Below are 24,410 nucleotides of genomic sequence, written 5' to 3'. Positions count from 1 at the left end.
TGTTTTGGATCATCTTGGCTTTGGTGGCATATCTGTGGTAGCTTTCAACCACTTCAGATTTTTTCTAAGGTGCACTTTCCTTGGGTCGTGGTTGATATTTTGGACTCTGTCCATTCCCTCAACCATCCCTTAATAGAATGACTAGTAGGAGGAACTCCCAACAAAGAAAAGAACCAGAGACAATGTCCTCTGCCACAGAACTAATGGATATGTACATAAGCAAGATATCAGAGACAGACTTCAGGACAACGATCATGAAGTCAATAGCTATGTTTGAAAAAAAGCACTAGTGACAGTATAGAATCTCCAAGGACAGAAATGAGATCTAATCAAGCCGAACTTAAAAATGCTATGAATGAGATGCAGTCTAAACTGGATATTCTAACAGCCAGGGTAAATGAGGCAGAAGAACGAATAAATGATCTAGAAGATAAGCTGATAGGAATGAAGCTGAGGAAAATAGGGATAGGCAGCTAGTAGCCCATGAAAATAGACTTAGAGAGATAACTGATGCCATGAAACATTCCAATGTCAGATTACTGGGATCCCTGAGGGGGTGGAGAGAGAGAGAGGACTAGAAGGTATATTTGAGCAAATCATAGCTAAGAACCTCCCTAATCTGGGGAAGGAAACAAGCATTCATGTCCAAGAGCTAGAGAGGACCCCTCCCAAAATCAATAAAAACAGATCAACACCCTGACATATAATAGTGAAGCTTGCAAATCTTAGAGCCAAGGAAGCTATCCTAACAGCAGCTGAGGGAAGAAATTTCTTACGTATGGAGAGAGGAACATCAGAATAACGTCAGACCTATCCACAGAGACCTGGCAAGCCAGAAAGGGCTGGCAAGACATATTCAGGGTACTAAGTGAGAATAATATGCAGCCAAGAATACTTTATCCAGCAAGGCTGTCATTCAGAATGGACAGAGAAATGAAGAGCTTCCAGGACCGGCAGAAACTGAAAGAATACGTGACAACCAAGCCAGCTCTGCAAGAAACATTAAGGGGGATTCTATAAAAGAAGAAAGACCCCAAGAGTAATATAGACCAGAAATTAACAGAGACAATCTATAGAAACAGGGACGTTACAGGCAATTCGATGGGACTAAATTCGTATCTTTCAATAGTTACGTAATCTCAACGTGAACAGGCTGAATGCTCACATCAAGAGACGCAGGGTTTCAGACTGGATAAAAAAGCAGGACCCATCCATATGCTGTCTACAAGAGACTCATTTTGAACCTAAAGACACCTCCAGATTGAAAGTGAGCAGATGGAGAACTGCTGACCATGCCAACAGACCTCAAAAGAAAGCTGGGGTAGCAATTCTCATATCAGACAAATTAGATTTTAAACCAAAGACTGTGATAAGAGATGTAGAGGAACACTATATCATATTTAAGGGTCTATCCAACAAAAAATAACAACTGTAAATATCTATGCCCCCAACATGGGAGCAGCCAACTACAAAAACCAACTAATAACCAAAATAAAGAATCATATTGATAATAATACACTAATAATAGGAAACTTCAACACCCCACTCACAGCAATAGACAGATCATCTAAGCAGAAGATCAACAGAGAAACAAGAGCTTTAAAGGATACATTGGACAAGATGGACTTCGTAGATACATACAGAACATTCCATCCTAAAAGAACAGAATACTCATTCTTCTTGAGTGCACACGGAACTTTCTCCAGAAAAGATCACATACTGGGTCACAAATCAGGTCTCAGCCAATACCAAAAGATTGAGAGTATTCCCTGCATATTTTCAGACCACAATGCTTTGAAACTGGAACTCAAACACAAGGAAAAATTTGTAAGGAATGCAAACACTTGGAGGTTAAAAAGCATCCTCTTTTTATTGACCCCTGAATGGGTCAATCAGGAAATCAAAGAGGAACTTAAACAATTTATGAAAACCAATGAAAATGAAAACACATCAGTTCAGAACCTATGGGATACTGCAAAGGCAGTCCTTAGAGGGAAATACATAGCCATCCAAGCCTCTCAAAAAATTAGAAAAATCCCAAATGCACTAGCTAACCTTACACCTAAAGGATCTGGAGAAAGAACAGCAAATAAAGCCTAAACCAAGCAGGAGAAGAGAAATAATAAAGATTAGAGCAGAAATCAATGAAATAGAAACTAGAAGAACAGTAGAACAGATCAACAAAACTAGAAACTGGTTCTTTGAAAGAATTAAGATCAATAAACCTCTGGCCAGACTTATCCAAAAGAAGAGAGAAAGGACCCAAATTAATATAATCATGAATGAAAGGGGAGAAATCACGACCAATACCAAGGAAACAGAGACAATTATTAGAACTTATTATCAGCAGCTATATGCCAACAAACTAGGCAATCTGGAATAAATGGATGCAATCCTGGACACTTATAAACTACCAAGACTGAAACAGGAAGAAAAAGACCATCTAAACATACCAATAACCAGCAAGGAAATTGAAGCAGTAATCAAAAACCTCCCAAAAAACAAGAGCCCAGGGCCAGATGGCTTCCCAGGGGAATTCTACCAAACATTTAAAGAAGACATCATACCTATTCTACTGAAGCTGTTCCAAAAAATAAAAATGGAAGGAAAACTTCCAAACTCATTCTATGAGACCAGCATTACCCTGATCCCAAAACCAAAGATCCCATCAAAAAGGAGAATTACAGACCAATATCCCTGATGAACATGGATGCCAAGATACTCACCAAGATCCTAGCCAATAGAATCCAGGTGGGGTTTATTCCTGGGATGCAAGGGTGGCTCGACGTTGGCAAATCAATCAACATAATAGATCACATTAACAAAAGAAGAGACAAGAACCATATGATCCTCTCAACTGATACAGAAAAAGCATTTGACAAAATACAGCATCCTTTTCTGATTAAAACTCTTCAGTGTGTAGGGATAGAGGGAACATACCTCAATATCATAAAAACCATCTATGAAAAGCCCACAGTGAATATCATTCTCAATGGGGAAAAGCTGAGAGCTCTTCCCATAAGGTCAGGAACATGATGGGGCACCTGGGTGGCTCAGTTGGTTAAATGGCTGCCTTCAGCTCGGGTCGTGATCTCAGGGTCCTGGGATTGAGCCCCATATCAGGCTCCCTCAGTAGAGAGTTTGTTTCTCCCTCTCCCTCTGCTGCTCTCTTGCTTGCGCTCTCTCTCTCAAAAAAAAATGAATAAAATCTTTAAAAAAAAAAGGTCAGGAACACAACAGGGATGCCCACTCTCACCACTTTTGTTCAATATAGTACTAGAAGTCCTAGCCTCAGCAATCAGACAACAAAAAGAAATAAAAGGCATTCAAATTGGCAAAGAAGAAGTTAAACTCTCTCTCTTCGCAGATGACATGATACTTTATGTGGAAAACCCAAAAGACTCCATCCCCAAATTACTAGAACTCATACAGCAATTCAGCAACATGGCAGGATACAAAATCAATGCACAGAAATCAGTTGTATTTCTATACACTAACAATGTAACTGAAGAAAGAAAAATTAAGGAATCAATTCCATTTACAATAGCATCAAAAACCGTAAGATACCTAGGAATAAACCTAACCAAAAAGGTAAAGGATCTATACTCTAGAAACTACAGAACATTTATGAAAGAAATTGAGGAAGACACAAAGAGATGGAAAAACATTCCACACTCATGGATGGGAAGAATAAACACTGTGAAAATGTCTATGCTGCCCAGAGCAATCTACACTTTCAATACAATCCCTATCAAAATACCATCAACATTTTTCACAGAGCTGGAACAAACAATCCTAAAATTGTATGGAACCAGAAAAGATCCCAAATTGCCAGGGGATTGTTGAAAAAGAAAACCAAAGCTGGGGGCATCACAATGCCTGACTTCAAGCTATATTACAAAGCTGTGATCATCAACATAGTATGGTATTGGCACAAAAACAGACACAAAGATCAAAGGAACAGAGAGCCCAGAAATGGACCCTCAACTCTATGGTCAATTAATTTTCAACAAATCAGGAAAGAATATCCAATAGAAAAAAGACAGTCTCTTCAATAAATGGTGTTGGGAAAATTGGACAGCCACATGCAGAAGAATGAAACTGGACCATTCTCTTATGCCATACATAAATATAAACTCAAAATGGATGAAAGACCTCAATGTGAAACAGGAATCCACAGGCAGTAACCTCTTCAACACTGGCCACAGCGACCTCTTTCAAGAATGTCTCTATAAGGCAAGGGAAACAAAAGCAAAAATGAACTTTTGAAACTTCATCAAGATAAAAAGCTTTTGCACAGCAAAGGAAACAGTCAACAAAACTAAGAGGCACCCCATAGAATGGGAGAAGATATTTGCAAATGACGTATCAGATAAAGGGCTGGTGTCCAAGATCTATAAAGAACTTCTCAAACTCAACACCCAAAAAACAAATAATCCAGTCAATAAATGGGCAGAAGACATGAACAGACACTTCTCCAAAGAAGACATCCAAATGGCTAACAGACACATGAAAAAATGTTCAACATCACTAGCCATCAGGGAAATACAAATCAAAACCACAATGAGATACCACCTCACACCAGTTAGAATGGCAAAAATTAACAAGACAGGAAACAACAAGTGTTGGCGAGGATGTGGAGAAAGGGGAACCCTTTTAAAGTGTTGGTGGGAATGCAAGCTCATACAGCCACTGTGGAAAATAGTATGGAAGTTCTCAATACATTAAAAATAGAGCTACCCTACGACCCAGCAATTGCACTACTAGGTATTTAGCCCAAAGATACAGATGTAGTGAAAAGAAGGGGCACATGCACCCCAATGTTCACAGCAGCAATGTCCATAATAGCCAAACTATGCAAGGAATTTGTGGAAGGCTGAATATTACTCAGCCATCAGAAGGGATGAATACCCACCATTTGCACTGACATGGATGGATCTGGAGGGGATTATGCTAAGTGAAATAAGTCAAGCAGAGAAAACAATTATCATATGGTTTCAGTCATATGTGGAACATAAAGAATAGTGCAGAGGACCACAGGGAAAGGGAGGGAAAACTGAATGGGAAAAAATCAGAGAGGGAGACAAACCATGAGAGACTCTAGACTCCAGGAACCAACCTGAGGGTTACAGAAGGGAGGCAGGGTCAGGGAATGGGGTAATCGGGTGATAGGTATTAAGGAAGGTACGTGTGGGGATGAGCACCAAGTGTTACATACAACTAATGAATCGTTGAACAATACATCAAAAACTAATGATGTACTATAGGTTGGCTAATTGAACATAATAAATAAATAAATAAATCTTTTTTAAAAAAGAATGTTAGTTGTATATGTGAACAACAGTGTTAGTTCAGTGAAAAAATGTGCTCACCACACTGCAGTGTGTGGAATAAGAGACATTTCTTGAAAAATATGTATAATTAAGATAGTTAATTACCATGGTTTAGGTTTTCTGCATTATATAGGTTCAGGTTATTTCTCCAGGTTCCCCTGTTGGGACCCACTCCCTCCCACCCCACCCACAGCTCACAGTATTACCATACTCCTCAGCTGACTGTAGATATCAAACTCTTTTTCCATCTCAGGGAACTTGCACATGTTCCCTGTGCCTGGAGTGCACCGCCTCCTCACTCTTCACTGGACTTGGCACTTTTATCTATCTGAATTCTCTATCCGAGCCCTTAATTTATTCATAGCTTTTAAATCTCACAATTATTTTATTTTATACTTGCTTTTATATCTGCCTATGACACAGAAGTTAACCTGCACAAGGATATGAACTCCGTTTATGTGTCCCTAATTATTCCAATACCACCTAGGACAGTATGTGTAGGCACCCAAATATATCTAAAGAATAAATGAAAGAATGAATGAACTTAGGGAAACTCTTAAAGATGTGTCTTATTCTTTTCCTTGATATATAAACTCACAAGTTCATTTGTAAAACTGTATGTTCTAATACCTATTCCTCCTCACCCACAAGAACCAATGGCCAGGGGAGCCTAGGTGGCTCAATAGGTTAAGGGTCCAACTCTTGGTTTTTGCTCAGGTCATGATCTCATGGGTGGTAAGACTGAGTCCTGCTTTGGGGTCCATGCTGAGTGGGAGTCTGCTTGAAGATTCTCTCCCTCTGCCCCTCCCCACACTCGCACACGCACGCACGCACACTATAATAAATAAGTCTTTAAAAAGAAAAAAAGAACCAACGGCCACACATTGTTCTTTGCCAGAAAATAATACGCAAACTCCCCCTCTCTCTCCCCTTCTTTTCCCTCCTCCTTCTCCTCCTTCTTTCAGCAGCAAGAAAATCTTAAAATTTGTAAAAGGCAACAACCGCGTCTTGAGCACGTGATAGACGCCATTTACATACACACTTCATTCCACATGAGGCTTTTCTCCATAGGCTGTTCCGTAGCAGCAGGTTTGTCTAATGCCAAATATTGGCTCATGATCCTTACCGTGGAGACTAGGTAAGGGTGTGAAGGAGGTGGTTGTGCAAATCGATCCTTAATATAATAGCAGCACAAAGAATGGGTGTTTCCTTATTGATCTAATAGAGAGCCAAGAATTATCCTAAGGTATGTCAGGTCTGTAATTAGAATTATTATCTTTAGAAATCTTCAGTTCAGTCTTTTAAGCTTCAGATGGCATTCTACTTCAGCAAACTGCTTCACTGAAGCAAAAGAATGTTTTTACATTTACCTAAAAAGATATACCCTAGTTTATAAGCCCTATCCGAGGCTTTATCTTTCTGATTCTGAACTAGACACTTTAGTAGAATTCCATTAAAATAAATGCTTAAGGGGGTCCTGGGTGGCTCCGTCGCTAAGCGTCTGCCTTTGGCTCAGGTCATGATCCCAGAGTCCTGGGATCGAGCCCCGCATCATGTTCCCTGCTCAGCGGGAAGTCTGCTTCTCCCTCTCCCTCTGCCCTTGCTTGTGTTCCCTCTCTCGCTGTGTGTCTCTCTGTCAAAAAAATAAATAAAATCTTTAGAAAATAATAAATAAAAAATAAATAAAAATAAAAATAAAATAAATGCTTAGTGGTGATCATTTCACAATATATACAAATATCAAATCATGATACTGTACACCTGAAACTAATATAACATGTCCATTGTACCTCAACAAAAAATAATAAATGCTTAATTACAACACTTCTATCTTAATAAATTTCTATGACAATATTTAAATTGAGTAAACCGAATTAGTCTCAGTCTCCTCTGCCTCCATAACTATTGTTACTCCTGTCACGTGTCCTACAAAACACCATAGCATTTATGAATCCACACATCATCCTATACTGATACAGAATTTATTTTTGTATTTTAATAGAATATGTATTTTTACCTTGCTTTTTTCATATCATAATATATCTTGCAAATCAGTCTGTGACAGAATGTTGTGTTTTGTAACTCTTCCTAGTCATAATAATATAGTTGTACCTCAGGTACTTTCTCATGCCCTACTGCTCTCATGCCCTACTGCTAAATTAATTTAATTTAATATCATAAAGAAGTATGGCAATGCCATAAAGCATGCACATTTAAAACTTAATAAATGATACCAAATTTCTCCTTATAGAGGCTATACCAATTAATAACCCCACTAGGGCTCAAAATAGTTAATACACACCTTTAACCATACTGGATACTAGCGGTATTTGTTTGTCATTTTTTATCTATTTGGTAGGAAATTTGTCCATTTAGCGGTTAAATTTTTTCAATTAACTTTTATGATAAAATATATGATTACTGAAATCTATTTATGTTTACTCAACTTCAGTGTTTCAACTTTTATGAACTGCCTTTTCCTATGTTCTGTCCATTTTTATTGGGTTATTGATATTCTTCTTAAATACTTGAAATGTTTCCTTTAGGAATCCTAGATATTACTCTTTTATCTGTTAACATAACATAACAAAAGATCTTTCTTCCTTATTGTCACTGATATTTAACTCTACTTGACTGCTTTTTCAGTTTCTGTTGGACTGTATATCTTAACAGAAACAAATTTACCAGTGGCTCTGCTCATGAAAAAAGAGCCTGCCAAATTCTATTTTAAAATCTATTAGATGTTTCATTGGGACCACACTGAAATTACACATTAACTTACAGAGACATAATATATTTTTCAAATATTGAGTCTTCCATCCAGGCAAAATAGCATATCTTTACATTAATTGGCATGTTTTTATGTTCTATGGCAATTTTTTAAAATCACAGCAATGTTACATGACTTCATACAATACAAAAAAATGCAATATAGGAATATAGCTAAGGGCATAATGGTTATATTCTTTTCTTCAAGAAGCTATGATTCTCATTTCTAGTACAAATAGATATGAACTGCACACATAGAGAAACAGGTTGGTCATTAGCTTCACAATTTTGCCCCCAAATGACCTATAGGTGCATTCTTTTCTGATCTTTCATAAAGTCCAAGAAGACAACTAATGAAAAACTTTACTCTCTGGTTCCTACCATTTGAAAAATGTCATAATCTATTGTAGCAGGGCCAAGAAATGGAAAGATGTCTATATTAAACATTATTTCAAAAATGAAGCAGTAATGAGAATCTTCTTGTTAAAGAGGTCACTACATGAAGATAGTTCTTATAAATTCAAAATGATAAAAATACTGTTATAAAAACCTTCTAGGTACATTTGTGCATAAATATTTTCCCTTTACTATGTGTATTTTTAAATAATAGAAGTCTCAAAAATAGAAGCAACTATCTCAGACTAAATTATATTATTGTATAAAAAATAAAATTATATTATATATATTACACTGAATGGAGTATTTTAATTATAATTATCTTACAAAATTTCAGATTGCATCATAATTGAGAAGTGTATCCTGAATTAAAATATTCCAGTGTACTTTTGTTTTGGAATATCATGAAAACACAAACACCATAACACAGTTGTAAGTTGTAGATTAAAATGTGCTTTTGCATTAAACTGAAGACATTCATTTAATTTTTAAAAAACAAAAAGAAAAGAAATCTAAAAAAAGGAAAAGTAATAAAGTTATTTTAAGTATTACTTTTGAAGTTCATAATATTCATTCAAGGTATCTTATTCTCCCTATGAACAATATCAAAAGCAATAATACATTTGGTCTTAAAAAAGGGGGGGGCATTCTGCCATATGACAATACAGATGAACCTGGAAGATATTATGCTAAGTGACAGCATATCAGTTATGTAATATGAATGAGTGCTGCCATACAACATTGTGTCTATACTTAACAATACTGTATTGTACACTTAAAACTTTTGTTAACTGGGTAGATCTCAGGTTAAGTGTTCTTATCACAATTTGTAAAGAAATAATGATTATAAATTAAAAGAATAATCATAAACTGTTTTTTACCCATTAGATTAGCACAAAACTTAAAAGGCAGTAACACTCATAGCTAATGAGGATGTCATCCTCAGACTCTATTCATTTGAGTATGAGTTGCTGCAAATGGGGGAAAATAATCTGGAAATGTGTAATAAGATTAAAATACGCAGATTTTTAAACTAGCAATACTACTTTTGGGACTATGTCCTATTGTAATAAAAAAATACATGTATCTAAGATAAATGTAGAAAGGTATTTGTTACAATATTGATTGTCACAGTAAAAAAAACTAGAAATAGGGGCACCTGGGTGGCTCAGTCCATTAAGTGGCTGCTTTCAGCTCAGGTCATGATCCCAGGGTCCTGGGATCGAGCCCTGCATCAGGCTCCCTGCTCAACGGGAAGTCTACTTCTCCCTCTCCTGCTCCCCCTGCTTGTGCTCTCTCACTTTCTCTCTGTCAAATAAATAAATAAAATCTAAAAAAAAAAACTAGAAATAAAAATAGTTTAAAAAAAAAAAAGAGTCATGAGATTCATTGTAATTTGATTGCTTTGTGCTATACTTTCGCTCCTTTATCAAGCTCTGTGCCTAATAGAACAGAGGAGAAGATCAGCTTCTGAAGAAACAGGGGTCCAGTGTAGCCACTCAGAGAAAAAGTCTGGGTACTATTAGAGAACAGAGACATGGTCATCTAGACAGCAACAAATATACACTATGGTACTAGTTGGTCCTTTCAAGTCAGTAAGAGCAAAGGAAAGCTACTATTTACACTACAGCTGAGTCCTGAAAGTCTGACAGGACATTTTGCTGGGGAATTAACAAATGCTTTCCCATACAGAGCCCAGTAAGTCTGCAGAATTATGGACAAATGGGAAAGAAACACACCTTTATTAAGAATCCCCTAGGTACCTAGTATTTAACATATTTTTAAACTTAATATCTGAAAAACTCTATATTACTATTACTGCCTCCATTCAAATCATTACACATTGAGAAACTGAAGGTTAGATATTTGGCCTAAGGTCACATGATTTGTTAAAGGCAGAGCTGAGCCTTAAAAGTTGTGACGTAGGCCAAGTTGAGGTAATTTTACTTTCTGTGTGAGTCCAGATTACCGTTGACACTTGAACAATATGGGGGTTGGAACACCAACCCCCACCCCCTACATGCAGTTGTAAATCTGTGTATAACTTCTGACTCCCCAAAAACTTAACTTTAGAGCCTATGGTTGACCAGAAGCCTTACTGACAACATAAACTGTCAATTAACATATATTTTATATATTATATATATTAGATACTATATTCTTACAATAAAGTAAGCTAGAGAAAAAGATGTTATGAAGAAAATCATGGGGTACCTGGGTGTCTCAGTCAGTTAAGCATCTGATTTCAGCTCAGGTCATGATCTCAGAGTGGTGGGATCAAGCCCTGAGTCAAATTGGGGATTCCCACCAGCAGGGAGTCTGCTTGCCCCTCTGCCTCTCCCTCTACCCTGCACCCCATCCCACCCCACCCCCACTCAGGCTCTCTCTCTGTCCCTCTGTCTCTCTCTCTCTCTTAAATAAATAAATAAAATCAGAAAGAAAGAAAGAAAAGTAAGGAAAAAAAAGAAAAGTAAGGAAAAAAAGAAAGGAAGGAAGGAAGAAAGAAAGTGAGAGACAGAGAGAGAGAAAGAGTGAAAGAAAGAAAGGAAATCATAAGGGAGAGAAAATACATTTATAGTACTGGACTGTATCCAAAAAAATCGACATTTCCATGAACCTGCATAGTTCAAACCATGTTGTTCAAGGGTCAACTGTACTAGCACTGCTCCTGGATACCAGGTGTTGGCTATGTTCTCTTCCACTTACAGCTTCCCTGAAAGAACCAACTCACACAAAAACACCACTGGACAATGTGAAAATTATTATATATCTAGACAGGGAGATGAATGAGAATATTCACTAAAAATAACTCAAAATCCCCCTAGTTAATGCTCCAAATCCCCTTCTTGGCCAAGCATCCAAAAGCCTCCTGTCTCCTTTTTCCCCATCTGAGCTCTGTTTCCTCAGCCCCACCTGGCTCCCTCTAAACTTTCCTCACTGAAAACCATATTTCTTTATCATCATTCATGCAAAATGTCATCCCTCCACCTGGGAGACCTGGGTATGGTAGATCTTAGCCCTGGAAGCTCAGCCTCTGCTTCCAGGGACCCTTGCTGAAGCCACTTTGAACACAGAAATACTCTTCTACAAGGAACTCTCTCATTCTAGTCTGTCTCCCTCCATAAGTCTGCTTTCATTCAGTACTCTCTAAAGATAAGCTTTACAGGAAACATTATGACCTTAAGAGACAGAGAAGAGAAAAAACATTTAAATGTGAAGAACAGGTATAGCAATTATTGAAAAACATTCCATTCTCCTAGACCATAATAAAGACAAAAAAATAAAACAAAACATCTCCAAACCCTGTGTGAGACAGAAAAGTTAAACCAGCCACAAAGGAGCCATTAAAATTGGTTCCTTATTTCACCTAGGATAAGCTTCACTGTTCAAAGTATTTCAGTCAGTTTTTCAGCTTTTTCCCATTAGATTACTTCAAGCATCACTTATAGAAAAAATTATTAAATGCAAGACAATCTAGTGAGTGGAACAACCAATCCCACAAAAGTTATATTTCACTGTTCAATAGTAATTCAACCTCACTAGAGATAATTCCACAATGGATGTTGATGGTACAAAGCACTCCATACATACTAGTGATACATAAATACTAACTTACTATTACTAGCATTATGAGCATTAGTATTATTGTTCTTAGCCTTCATATTCCAGATTTAACACTCTAGTACTTGACATGAAAAGTTACAGACTAACAATGCATAATGTATGTATATGTATGGATGGATGTATGATTGGGCTATAAGTTCAAATACATGTCTTGCTATATGTCATGGTGAAAAAAATTTTTAAACACTGATGTATATATAATAAGTTTTATTTTTCCCTACTGGTAAGACTTCTTGAAAAAGTAGCCCCCTGGTTCTCATAACCAACAACGAACGATACGTGCCTTCTACTGAGTTCTGCTCTCTGTATACGTACCATGATATGTGTTTTAATTTACAACACAGATAATTAGCACATAAGCCCATACTGGTCACACCCCTCCTAAATTCCTTTTTCTCCCAAAGGAGGAAGAATCATGTAATAGACTCATCAGGTTTAAGGATGTTTTGACTATAGTCCTACAATAGGGAGCTTTCACTGTTCTGGTAAAATGGGAGGATCCAAATAAAGATGGCTTCTTGTGGTATTCTTCCTTCGCTATGGAAGAAAGACAATTAAAAATTTCCCCTAAGTATTTGAGGAACAGAAAGCAGGCCAGTGTGCCTGCAGAATAGAACAATGGGAAGAGTGAAGAGTTGCAGGTAGGAGCTAGATCATCTAAAGTTTGATTTTATTCCTTTGCAATGTGAAGCCCTTAAGTGGTTTTAAGCAGGAAAGTAATGTAATGTAACAACATCTTTATAAAACTCTCTCTGACTGCTGATTAGACTAAGTTGCAGGACAGCAAGATTGGAGGGTATTTAGAAGATGGTGCAGTGGTCCAGGTGACTGACAATGGTGGCTTAGACTAGAGTTATTATACAGAAGATGGTAAAAGGTTACCATATTTTAAATATATTTTGAAGATTGAGATGTCTAAGTTTACTACTGAATAATCAAGGATGGTTCATAAGTGTTTGTAGCAAGAAAGAGGTAAATGGTGCTGCTATTTGCTGATACAGGGAAGACATGGGGATTGAGGATATCAATTTGGAGAAGGGGTATGAAATAGTTCAGTGTGAGCCATATGAAATATGGCATCTCTATGCCTCTTATTTCTTTTTCTTGTCTGATTGCTGTGGCAAGGACATCCAGTACTATGTTGAATGAAAGTGGACATCCTTGTCAACTTTTCAATGTTGAGCATGATGTTAGCTGTGGGTTTGTAATAGATTGCCTTTATTATATTCAGGTATGTTCCCTCTAAACCCACTTTGTTGAGAGTTTTTATCACTGATCGATTTGTGGATATTAAACTATCCTGGAATAAATCCCCTATTGTGGTGAATGATCCTTTTACTGTATTGTTGACAAAATATGGTGTATCTAAATGGAGACTCACTAATCTACAGATGAGACGGGATGAGATCATCTATAAAAAGAAAGTAGACAGGGGCGCCTGGGTGGCTCAGTCGTTAAGCGTCTGCCTTAGGCTCAGGTCATGATCCCAGGGTCCTGGGATCGAGCCCTGCATCAGGCTCTCTGCTCCGCGGGAAGCCTGCTTCTCCCCCTCCCACTCCCACTGCTTGTGTTCCCTCTCTCGCTGTGTGTCTCTCTCTGTCAAATAAATAAATAAAATCTTTAAAAAAAAAAAAAAAAGAGAGAGAGAGTAGACAGAGAGAAACACTGAGGACAGAGACCACAGGTTCTCCAGTGTTCAGACTGGATGAGTAAGAGTAAGAGATTAAAAAGGAACACTATTGAGGGTTGATGTTACAGAAGTTATTTAAAATAGGATTTCAAGAAAGAAGATGAAGGAGAATGCAAAACTGACTATACATTTGGCTAAGACTTAAGTTACTAATAACCTGAAAAAGATTATTTCATTATATTTGTGGGGGGTAGAAAGCTTGGTAAGAGCAGGCAGATAAATATATAATCAGAGTCCACTGGATCTAATTTTCAATTTTTGAGTTTCTTCTTTGAATAGTTCCATTTGTAAAGGTTAATATTTCATTACTTTAGTCTCTGAGATCTTGAAAAAATAAAACAAAGAAGTTGTTTATTATTTTTAATAGAATAAGAATCATTCTATTTGAATTATCATATGAATCTAGCGGACCCTTTTATAAATCTAAGGTATATGACAGGAACTTAATGATCTTAAGTCTCCTATATCTTGAAACATTTTGCTATTTCACAATCTTAAAATTTATTTTATCACTATTCATCATTAATTCCCATGTATGCTAAAAAAGAGACTAAAATATAAAAATGGGAAAATATTAAACTCACCTAAAAGGATAATGCAATAGTGAAATAAATCATCATTCTTCAGTTTTCTTTTTCTGTTATCCAAACATGAGAAAAACAATCCCTGTAGTGTTTTTTTACTTTTCATTGAACAAAGGTGAGAATTCAGATTTTTTTCCTGCCCACAATGGTAAAGAAAATATACAAGACATTTCACAATTACTAGAAAAATGAGATGAACACAAAGAGACAGCCTAACTCTGAATTCTACTGATAATGATGAAACTGATCATATAAGTGAAATATCAGACTATGAGCCTTCAGATGATGATATCTATAGATGAAATTTCTCAAACTCAAGAATCAGTGTGTGAATAACACACTTCTAAGGACAAAATGGAAATATAGTTTTGTCATCTAGTTAATCATTTAATAGGAAAGACATCATCATGTAATTTTTTGTAACAAAAACCTGGAACCATCCCTTTTTGCTAAAGGAGTATGTGGCAATATTTCTTTATCTTTAATGAGGTGCATGTAGCAAAAATCATTTGATATAGAGAGATTTGCTATGTTTAATGCTTATTACAGTTTTATTTGTTTTAAAGATTTTATTTATTTGACAGAGAAAGAGAGAGAGAGAGCACAAGTAGAGGGGAGCAGCAGGCAGAGGGAGAGAGAGAAATAGGCTCCCAGCTGTGCAAGGAGGCCGATGTGGAACTCAATCCCAGGACTCTGGGATCATGACCTGAGCCAAAAGCAGACGTTTAACCAACTGAGCCACCCAGGCACCCGACTTATTACAATTTTGAATAGTATTCTCACTATCCCTGTATTCTTCTAAGTTATTTGTAGAAATAACAAAGATTTTAAATAGATGATAATCCATTAAACCCTAATGATAAATGATGATGACTACTTTTCTTGGTACACTAAGAGTTTAAAAATGTAAAATGAGGAAACAAAGACTGTAAGTATATATTTTAAGCAGTATTTTTAGGAATATTTCTATAAGGAGGAACAGAGAAATGGCAGTAGCTGGAGAGAGATGTGGGTTTAAGGAATATTAAAATGGATGCTATTACTCAACAAATAATTATGGATAATGCTAGAACTCAGCATTGGGAAAAGACCTGTACCCTGACTCAACAGGGTATCTTCACTATTTTAACACAAATGGAGTCTGAACTGGCCATTAAGCAATGGTCCTCGATTCTAGCTGCTGTGGCTCTAGGGGCACTCCTTTGGGAATCTTATGGCCCTCCAAATGCATGGAAGTTTTCTGGTGGCACTTGTAATTTACATCAATGTACTATGATTGCTCTTGCCCCCAGAATAAGTTGAAATAAAATATATCCTGTGATACAGCTAGTAGGGATAGAAACTACTCTAAGTACTGCTCATGTCCTCCCCCTAGGACAGAAGTGGGCCTGCTATGTAACTACACACAATGGAAACCAGTCTTTGTATAAGCCTCTGAGATGAGACAGAGTGAATGGCTTTGTATCTAATTAACTTAGAACCCAGACATAAATGAGTGATAGCCAACTGTAATGATGCCTGTCCTTAATAAGATCTTATATATGGGCAAAGGTAGATTTTGTTGGGAAGGCAAAGCAAATACCTCTCTAATTCTTACTGATTTGTTCTGTAATGAAACTGAATGGTGCTATGATCATACTGTGATATGTTAAAATATTAGAGTTGGTAAGAATCAACTACCTTATGTAAATAAGTCTTATGATAATACTAATATTGACGATCAAGTGTATTGAGAGAATGAGTTAAAGCCTCTTCAGGATGTGATACCCTTTGAAAATGACTGGTCTGGGGAAGAACTGAATCTAGCTAACCATCAGCTGATTTCTGTGCTAAATAGTTCTGCATTAGCTTATCATGAGGTACAAACAGCAGCAGATCAGGGTGGGGAGAATCAAATTGTAAAAGAATACGAAAATGTACGTAACAGTTTTATAAGACAAATCAGTTGTCTCTTTCAATCCATCTCTATCTCACACTGACTTCTCCAAATATTAGGCATATTCATGTTGCTACCATTGGCATATCTGTTCTACATCAAATATAAATGCTTTGAAAAATATGATGACTTTGCTCTAAGGGGTCCATGGCCTGAGACCAGGGTATGGACTGTGACATAATAAGAAATGTATATTTGGTCTCTGTCCCTGGTTCCAGACATAGAGCTCCTAAATCCTTTAGAATTTCCTGGATGATAGGATTATAGTTCAAATGAGGCAACTCTTGGTGGGCCCCTGGATGGTGAGTGGTCACTAGAAAGACCAAGCAGGATTAGAAGCCTGGAACTTTCCACCCCATCCCCCATCCTCTAAGGAGGAAAGAAGAGCTGGAGATTAAGTTAATAAATCAATCATGACTATGTGATGAAGCCTCCATAAAAGTACCTAAACTAAGAACTTCTAGATTGGTGACTACATCCATATGCTGGGATGTTGGCACACCCCCACACCAAGGGGACAGAAGCCCCTGGGCTTGGGACTCTTCCAGACCTAACCCTATGTACCTCTTTATCTTGCTGTTCATCTGTATCTTTTTCATATCCTTTATAATAAAACAACAGACATAAGTGTTTCCCTGAGTTCTGGAAGCCACTACAGCAAATTATAGTACATGAGGAGGGGGTTGTAGAACTCCCAATTTATAAGTGGTTGATCAGAAGTACAGGAAACAACCTAAACCTTGTGACCAGCGTCTGAAGTCATGGCCATCGTGTAGGACTGGGCCCTTAACTTGTGGGGTCTGCAGCTAGTTAGCGGGGTCTGCAGCTAGTTAATGTCATAACTGAATTGCAAGACAAACAACTGGTGTCCAAAGAGTTGAAGAATTGGTTGGTTTGGGGGGAAAACTTACACATGCAGTGTCAGAGTGCTCTAAGTGTAGGAAAATGGTTTTTTCCTTTAGGTGGATAGACATTCCCATGGGTTTATAAGTAGGAAGGGGTAATGCCTGTCTGATTGCATCTCCCTTCTCTAAGAATTATAAAGCAATCCACATTAAGAAAGTTATCAAAAGTCACACAGCTAATCAGTGGTTGAGAAAAGACCTCAAAGTAAATCTGATTGCAGAATTCAAATGCTAACTATTGTACCATGACTCAGGAAAGGCAACTGCAGGTCTTACAGTAATCCAGTCAACTACATGTTCATCTTGTTCATATTTTTGTTGTAGCATTTGCCATATTGTTTTGTGATTTACTTGTTTATTATGTGTCTTTTTAAACCAAATCTCAGTGCCCTCTACGTCAAGCAATGTGCCTGTCAAATAGAATCCAATATTTGGCAAATGAAGTCAAGGAAGGGAGGGATGAAGGGAGGGTATATGGAAAGGAAGAAAGAAATAGGGATAAGAAGAGAAGGCGGTGAAGATGGATAATGTATACAAATAAATATCTGGTCCTGATTCTGCCATAGATACTGGCTTGTAACTGGGGAGCTATAGACAATCAGACATAAAACTTCCATGTGCCCTAGTTTCAGGGTGTATAAATCAAATGTTTTGCATTAAGTCAATAGTTTTCAAACTATTTTTCTGTGGGAAATTTCTTTAAATAATACCTACCCAAGTTGTAAACGAATTGTTTAAATGTTGTTGAGGCTGATAAGTTATGAGGAAAATCTAGTCATTTCTCTCTGCCCTGAGCTCACCGGAGTGATTTTGCAAAGCCACATATCCACTAGAACTCCAAACATTTGGAAAAACACTGAATAAGGTGGTTTCCATCTTTAAAGATTGGTCAAGCTCCCAGGGTTGAGTTTGGCAAACCTCCCGGTTGCAGGGATGGGGATGATTCTTCTTTGGTAAACTGACGACTTCTCCATGCCTAATACCATCAACCCTTATCTGAATAATCAATTATTTTAAAGGATAACAAAAAGGAATGTTTTATATGACATGAAAATTCTATTACTATAAAAAACATCATCTTCATTAACCCAAGTGTCCATTGATAGATGAATGGTTAAAGAAAATGTAGTGTGTATACACACACACACACAGTGTAATATAACTCAGCCATAAAACAAGAATGAGGGGCACCTGGGTGGCTCATTCAGTTAAGCATCCAACTCTTGATATCAGCTCAGGTCATGATCTCAGGGTCCTGGGATCAAGCCCCTCACTGGGCTCCTTGCTCAGTGAGGAGGAGTATGCTGGAGATTCTCTACCTCACTCTCCCTCTGCTCCTCCCCACTGCACTTGCTCAATCTCTCTCTAAAATAATAAATAAACCTTTAAAAAAAAATGGGATCTTGTGACAACGGGGATGGGCCTAGAGGGTATTATACTAAGTGAAATAAGTCAGAGAGAGAAAGACAAATCATTTGATTTCACCTATACATAGAATCTAAAAACCAAAACAAATGAACAAACAAAAAAAGCAGAAAGAGACCCATAAATACAGAGAACAAATTGATGGTTGCTACAGGGGAGGGCAGTAGGGGCATGGGCAAAATGGGTGAAGGGGAGTGGGAAATACAGGATTCCAGTTACGGAACAAATGAGTCACCAGGACGAAAGGTACAGCATAGGACATATAGTCAATGGTACTATAATAGCATTGTATGGTGACAAATGGTAGCTACACTTGTGGTGAACATAGCATAATACACAGAGTTGTCGAATCACTATGTTGTATGCCTAAAACTAAGGCAACACTGTGTGTCAACTACACTTCAATAAAAAAAAAAAAAATTAGCTTCACTATAATAATTCATAAATTAGTATCTCTACCTCTTAGCAAATATACATCCAAGGTACAGTTTGAATAACTGTTGATGTGGCAAGAATAAGCACAAAGAAAAATGCTTTTGAAAGTTCATAAACCAGGGGTGCCTGGGTGGCTCAGCCGTTAAGCATCTGCCTTCGGCTCAGGTCATGATCCCAGGGTCCTGGGATTGAGCCCCACATCGGACTCCCTGCTCCACGGGAAGCCTGCCTCTCCCTCTCCCCTTGCTTGTGTTCCCTCTCTCGCTGTGTCTCTCTCTTTCAAATAAATAAAATCTTTAAAAAAAAAAAAAGTTCATAAACCATATGATTACATTTTTAAGACAAAATCATGCTAATACTTTAGCATTACTATTTTTGGGGTTTTTTCAATCTTTTTGTTTATGCCCATATTCCTATATGTATTCCACATACAGATAACAAGTCTATGAGTAAGTAAAATCTATCATTTTGTACTCTTTAAAAATGAGAAAATTAAGAGCAATTTTTCATTATCTTTCCTTTTTTTCTGTTATCAGTTTTTTACTCTATTAAGAGTTTTGAGGATTACTTTCTGTTAAAGCATCAAATCAAACTAATTACTCAGAGACAGTTTAAAGTTAAAGATAAACTGAATAGTTCCAAAGATAAAAAGCACACCCGCATTCTCCAGAGAAACCTCTGTTGATCAGATTTGGACTGGCTCTTAGCAATAACAAAATAGCATCTTGAAATAGCAACAGACAAGTACAAAAGAGAGCAGGTCATTCATGGAAGGGTCTTCCTTTGAGACTGCTCTAAATTTATTTCCAAAGCTTTAGGCAACAATAAACCTCTCTTTCTCCCCACATTTGCAGTAGCATTAACTCCAAGTGCCCACCACAATAGAATAATGAAAACAGATTCAGAATCTTTTGCAGCTTTACAAAATGCCTGTCCACTAATCCTAAGCAAATATGATCTTTATTCCTTAAATCTATTGGGAAAAGTGACCTTTTCTAATGGAGTAAATAAGTTTAAAGTAATATGAAGATATCATCTCCTTCAAATGCTCCTCCCCACTTCACATACAAATCTGATCATTTTCCTTGCTTGACATTGTATCAGTATTAATTTCCTCCCCTAGATAACTTTAGGAAGCTATGGGGAAAAAAGTAAAAATCCTATCATAATAAATACATTTAGTTTTAGCTTTAATTTACTATCACTATCTCGTTGATCAGGTACATAGCACAAAACAGGCTACAGGATGATATGTAACTACAGCTATTAACAAAAAAATGCTGAAAAACATGTCTTTAATTTTTAAATCTCAAAACTGAGCCTTGACTACTTCGTTCATTAAAAAAAAAAAAAAAACTCTATTTGCTTCACCAAAAGAAATATAATTACAAAGTGTTGATTCCAATATTAATGTTGATCTAACCACTATAAAATAATGCATTTTTTATGGTAAGCACAGTGGTCTAAACCATCTTTAGTTACTCTGCCCTTCCTATTATTTTTGCAAGTATTTATGTTACAAATGGTTCAATGAATTCTTGTGATGCTATCTGCCCCATAGTTGAAGACAAGTATTTCATGATTGAATCCATTTCCAATTAGGAAATTGAGGCAATGGTCAAGGTAGAGGACAGTTTTGTGTGGTAAGTATTCAGAATCCCTTAATCCCCGGTTGTTTACAGATGTTGATCTCAGTGTGGGTTGGCAATTGTTCTGAGTTCATATGCAAAGGAGTTCAAGGATGTTTGTTTTCTAGCAGAAATTTTAACTATACATGTTTACCACCCTACTTCTGTAAAGGACCCAGAATCCAACTTAGAAAGAGCACAGTCCTTTGCTTACCACATACCTTATTAAAGGGGCATGGTCCTTTGTCTACAACTGGGTGGACAAGACAAGCATTGCTGGGAGAGAATGTAACACATTGTCCTCTCCCTAATCTAATTCCCAATTGACCTTTTCCTACAAAACTTTCCATTCGTGCACTGCTCTCCACCTTCCTCTCTGTGATCTGTACTCTTCCTTCACATCTGAAACACTTATAGAATGTTTTCTTTAACTGTTTTCCTCTTACTGAAACGCAGGTCCTCACTGGGACTCCTCTGCAAGACTCTTCCAGAAACTGTTTTTCTGTCTCACACTCTGCATACCTCAGTCTGGGAAATTTAGGTGTCCTCCTGGCTTCCCAGGCTTTTTCCAGTCCATACTCCCCTTTCCTCTGATCCCTAGAATTCATCCTTCTGGCTACAGCATCTTCTCTATTCCCACTACCCCCTCTTTCAATGTACTTCCCTGCTAATCTCCTAGACATTCTTCATTAATTAAACCCTCTAGGTAGGTCCTGACTCAGGGTCTTCCTCATCCCCCCAGCTACTTGCCAGTATTCTCAACATCGATAATGTTCACACTGGTGGGCTAACATCTTACACTTTTGGTTTTTTGATCTCCTTCTCCTTGAACCTCCACCTCCCACACAGACCTGCATCTTGTCTTCACCAGACTTTACAACACTTCTGAAAACTGGGATTTCTGATCACACCAGCTCACTTGCTCAAGCATGCCCCTATCACTGGCACATTCCACGACCACCTGATACCTCCAATCTACTGACACACCTCCCCGCCACGGCAATTCCCACTGCTGTTAGTCCCACCTTAAGTGACCCTGCTTTCTTGTCCAGCCTCTCTTCTCAATGCATTATTACAATCACTCCTTTAAAATGCCTTTGACTTTGTGCTGTTCACTCTTTCTTTCACTGACTTGGGAATAACCACAGCTTATTTGTGGAATATGAACCTATAACAGCACCTTAACCAACAATTCAGCTGATGTGTTCCCATTATAGTCATGATTGTGAGTCTTAAACTGGCACTTAATACTACTCACTAGTGCTGCTATTTCTAATAAGCTTACTTTCCCACCCCTTAGAGGAATATTTTATACATTCTCTTACCTGTAAAACTGTTTCACTTATCCTCCTAACAAGTGATTTTTCTTGTCTTCTATTTCATTGAGGTAACAAAAGTAAGCATACAAGAATACACTCAATTTTCCACCAACCAATCTATATACCTACCTGTCCTTGAATCCATTTCCTTCTTCCTTCCTATCACAAGGCAGTAAGTGCCTCATATCCCCCACAGAATACTTAATACCTGGAAGTCTACCTCCTGGACCCAACCAAAACCTCTATTCATGTGGTTATCCCCTCCTCTCTTTAAACTGGATTATTTTAGCAAACAAGCTCATTTAAGTTTCTATTATCTAAAAATAAATTAAATTAAAATAACAATATAAAATTACATAGATATCTATATACACACATACGGTCTTACACGTTTTTGTTCTTTATTCCTTTTACAGCAAGAAGTCTCAATAGAGTTATCCCTAGAAGTTGCCCAATTCCTAACCTCCAGTGCAGCGCAGTCCAGCCTGCATCCCCACTTCTCGACAGACACCACTCTTGTTAGGCTCACCAGTGACCTCTATATTGCTAAGTGCAGCCTAACAAGCAACAAGTGTTATTGGAAATTCATGCCTTAGTTGTCAAATTGACCATTCATAGTGATCCTCCAAAGAATTAGGACTGAAGAATGGTACAGATTCACCAAGTTACTCTGCAGCAGAGATGAGGCAGGGAGTGGCTCAGAACCAGACAAGGAAGGAGGAAGTAAATAAAAAGTGAAGGTCAACACAAGGCCCTTGTCAAAGCCAGGAACGAAGCCAGGAAGATAAAAACATAAAGAGTAGGCCAAAGACAAGCAGGCTTTGCAATGATAAAATTGAATCCACTGACTGGTTCTCCAGAGCCCAGGGGCATCTCGGACAGAGACATAGAAGTCACTTGTCATTAAAGTTAGAAGAACAAATATATCTAAAATATATACATATATACACACACACATGTATTTGACCTTTTGAAAGGATACAACCTTCTATAAGTTATCAACTCTTTTGTAGTAATTACGTGGTACACACACATATAATTCTATCATTATAACTGTGTTTATTTTCAAACACACATATAAATTAGGCTATCTTATGTAAGTACGGTACTGAAAAAAAATGAACTTTGGTGCACTTGTGTCTGTCTACATATAAATGGAATATTTTGGATAAATAAATACAGTTCTATGTACTGTTTGTGAAAATGCAGCAGTCTCTACATTGGCACTGTTCTGTTTTGTGTCAAGCCCATCTGTTGCAATTATCCAAATGTCTATTTTTATTATTCAATTTCCCAATAACATGTGTCTGCTTTCCTTGTCCCATTAACTCTCTATTCTTTTATGTGCTTCCTATAGAATAATCAGCTCTATTCACTACATTCCACCACCAAAGAATATTTTAGGAAAGAAAAGGGTATTTTGGATAAAGGGCAGCGTTATATAGCTGCTGATGATTATTGTGATCTTTGATACACAACACCTATTTACCCTTAAAAGAAGATTGATCCAGGCAAAATAATCTTTTCCTAAATTTATGTAGTAAGTATAGTATTAAGTATAGTAATAGAAATATCAAGAGTAATTGTATTTACCACTGCATCTAATTTGGTTGAATTATATTGTACAACATAATGCCCCCAAAATTAAAACACAAATGACTAGAAAGACTGTTACTGAAATGTGGAGTTGTTGGTGGCTGTCAAAGACTTATTTTCTGGATAGAACTCACGTCTCTTCCTTGAGAACGCTGTCTTGGCATATGTAATGGAGTCCCTGCACTGGGTAATGAGCAAGCACATGCACACTTTCCCAGGGTTTTCCTTATTTTCAGAGTAGGAAACATAGCATTGTATTCACATCAGCCAGTCTCCCCACCTAGTGATCCCAGACTCATTTCTAGTTTCAGGAAAAAAAGGTAAGAAATCTCAAAACTGGATCTAACCCAAAGTCAAAACTGACTTCTAACCTATTGCTGTATATGGCAATCTTATTTGCTGTTAGAGCCCTATAACCAGAGTGTAGTCTTTGCTCTGACCTATAAAGTATGTCAGAGAAACACTAAAGATCCAATGGCCACTTTAAAATAATTTCATCAAAGAACAAATGTTCCTGAGAATAAATATATCGAGAAAACATGTTTCTTTGACCTTTTAACTTAGTCAAACACCTTATACATAACCGTATAATGTAACAGAAAACTAGATGTGACATCTACTTCTGGTTCAGATACTAACTGGAACTTTCCCTTAGGGAAGAGATTTAACCTCCATTCATTCAAAATATATTTAATGACCATCCGCTGTATGAATGTATGTTAGGCAGAGTCTTATACCTTCCTGGTCGTTAGTACCTTCAAATGATTAAA

Source organism: Phoca vitulina, unplaced genomic scaffold (genome assembly GCF_004348235.1).
Source record: "Phoca vitulina isolate PV1807 unplaced genomic scaffold, GSC_HSeal_1.0 scaffold30, whole genome shotgun sequence".
Taxonomy (NCBI): domain Eukaryota; kingdom Metazoa; phylum Chordata; class Mammalia; order Carnivora; family Phocidae; genus Phoca; species Phoca vitulina.
Note: the sequence above shows the minus strand (reverse complement) of the source record.